Raw genomic sequence first — 2,767 nt, forward strand, 5'->3', positions numbered from 1 at the left:
TATAATTAAAATTTTTAATTAAAATAAAAAGTGAAATCTACCCTCCCTCTCAGTTCTAACCTATAACGAGGTAAATTATAGTGTCATTTATGTTGATGAAACAAGAATATCAGCAGTCTTGTAAGTTTTATGGTCAATAAAATGACCTTGTTAGCAAATATAAAATATCAGTAAGACAATTCCTAAGTGGCGTTTTCCATACTAATTGCTAGGTTATTATTTTTCAAACTAAATTTTCTACGTATCTTTCTGCTTATCCGAACACGACGAAGAACACACGGCTATAATATATCTGGTCAACAGAAGATCCTTTGTCTTCTATGAAAACTGATGGTACCTTTCCTATTCAAAAGGTCTGTGTTTGCTTTGAGCCAGATTTGTGTAGTCCAATGGACTTTTGAGTATGATTCTTTTTGTTTTATTTACATTTCAAACTGCTTTATGCATTTTTTTGGGGGGGGGGACTATTTATCAAATAAAGATAGAGAAAGGCACGTTTAAAAGTAGGAAAAAACCAGGAACGGAAGAATTTGTTTTATTATATAAACGTTATTCGTTATGTTAGTTCAGTTCACAGGACATTTTAAGTCCACGGGGAATTCATCTCGTTTTGCTGTAAACTTATTATAACCATCTTTTACTGTATTATTCAATAGTCATTAAGACCCGTGTGGATCCGGGTTAGAACCCCTTGCTTGTCGTAAAAGTCGACTAAATGGGGCGGTCCTTCGGATGAGACCGTATAAACCGAGGCCCCGTGTCACAGCAGGTGTGACACGATAAAGATCCCTCCCTGCTCAAAGGTCGTAAGTGCCAAGCATAAGCCTAAATTTGCAGCCCTTCACCGGCAATGGTGATGTCTCCATATCAGTGAAATATTCTGGAGAGGGACGTTAAACAGTATACAATCAATCAATCAATAAATAGTCATTTAGAAGGTTACTTATTTCCCTGCCTTTCTATAAGATCACACCAAAGCGTTTACATATAATACAAAGTCTGGTTTGTTACATTTTGCAGGTTGAAGAAAAGGTTAACTATATGGAAAAGATCGATAAATAAACTCATATTTTTATCTGTCATTTTAATATAACAAAAACATATAACACCAAAGTATATATATAATATTCACAGAATATAATTCAGAACGATGAAAACAAGTTCAACATGTCTCTCTCTATCCAGTTTGTCTTTTTATCTTCCTAACGTCATGACAGAATACCTGTAAAATGAAATTCACAAATTAAAATCACAATAACATCAGAATCAGAATACTATCTCTCTGCCTCTGTCTCTCTCTCTGTCTCTCTCTCTTTCTCTCTTCTGATCTATCGAAGTGTCTCTCTGAGGGCGTTGGGTTCTAATGACTGTGATACTAGAACATTTTTAAAAGATTATTTCATTCAAAAGAAATACTTACATGTATATATTCCCATGTGTTACGTTTAGTTTGCGTTTAAATGCATCTGTGACAGACCTCCTAGCAGTTCCTCTAAACATTCATGAACAATCTGAGACTACAATAATACAAGAATTCATAATAATTGAATCGATTTGGGTTAATAATTACGTAAATTTTTATGTCATTAAAATTAAATATTTTAAGCATATGGTAAAAAAAAAGATTTTTAAAGAAACTCTTTTTAGCAAATGTTAAAATTGAGTACGTCACTACTGCTATCTATTTAGAACGTGCAAAGAATTTATTAAGTAAAGGTTGTAAGCAGAATGACATTTTGGGCACAATACAGCAAAAAAAAAGTTAAATACTGTATTGCAGTTGTTACATCACTCGATACAGTTATCTTCTGTCAATAAAATTACACTACATTTTGAAAATACAGGATTTAAAACTTTCAGCACTTGATACTTACTATATTTGTATATATCACTCCTCCAGGGTTCCCGCGAATCTGTACTTCTTTTTCAGTTACATATTTGCCTGGACCAAGATATTTTTTTACTTTCACTTGTGTTCTTTCACACATTCCTAAAGCCTCTAGTTGTCTTAAGATCCATAGTCGCCTATTGTCTGCTGATACCCAAACTCCATTTTTCTTGACCACACTGATTTTTGGAATATCTTCTATTTTACAGCGTCCCACTACTAAATCGTCTAAAGTTTCTCCGATTGATTTCTTTGCATGTGTGGATTCTTCTCTAAAACAGCTTGCAATTGTGCGCTGACTGAAATATATTTCTGAGGGTTGCAACTCCTTTAAAGGCATTTTGATTAATGTTACTGTTGTAAGTTGTAGACAAACTCATATTTCTATATATATTACAATACAAGTCCTATTTTTAAACCGTTAGTTTTTCCAAATCTATTTTAAACATCCAATCGACTGCATGGTAACCAGTTTAAACTTATGTAATCCAGGTTTTCGGGAAATGTTCATTGATAAATCAATTCATGCAGCACGATCAACAGATAACAGTGCAGTGCGTAGTAGTAGACTTAGAGATAACACACATGTAAATAAGTGATATATTTTAATTTCAATGTTATTGTTTGAACCAGCTGTAAAAGTTTGCTTTCCTCAAAAAACCTTTATTTTCCTCTTGATTTGTAAGAACTTGTTCCATTTCTATTGCAATACGATATTGTTATCTTTCGTTTGAATATTCTTAGTAGTTGAAAGACACTTCTGGTCTTCAATATTAATTGAAAAAACCGAAAGATTAAAAAAAACAATAGTTATGAATCACTCAAAATGAAAAAGAAACCACCATGATTTTACAGCAAAAATTTAAATTGTTATATTTA

The 2,767-nt window shown here is 32.6% G+C and overlaps 1 long non-coding RNA gene across 1 annotated transcript; it reads right to left on the reverse strand.

Annotated features, from left to right (window-relative positions):
• Positions 1-1,170: 1,170 nt before the first annotated feature.
• Positions 1,171-2,232, reverse strand: LOC134256299 (uncharacterized). Its single transcript, XR_009989699.1, has 3 exons — positions 1,875-2,232; positions 1,421-1,517; positions 1,171-1,222 (listed from the first exon to the last, which is right to left on the reverse strand). It is a non-coding gene; the product is annotated as an uncharacterized LOC134256299 (long non-coding RNA).
• Between the last annotated feature and the right edge of the window lie 535 nt (positions 2,233-2,767).

The sequence above is a fragment of the Saccostrea cucullata genome, unplaced genomic scaffold, assembly GCF_032062105.1.
Source record: "Saccostrea cucullata isolate Sc308-1 unplaced genomic scaffold, CSIRO_AGI_Scuc_v1 ctg1579, whole genome shotgun sequence".
Taxonomy (NCBI): domain Eukaryota; kingdom Metazoa; phylum Mollusca; class Bivalvia; order Ostreida; family Ostreidae; genus Saccostrea; species Saccostrea cuccullata.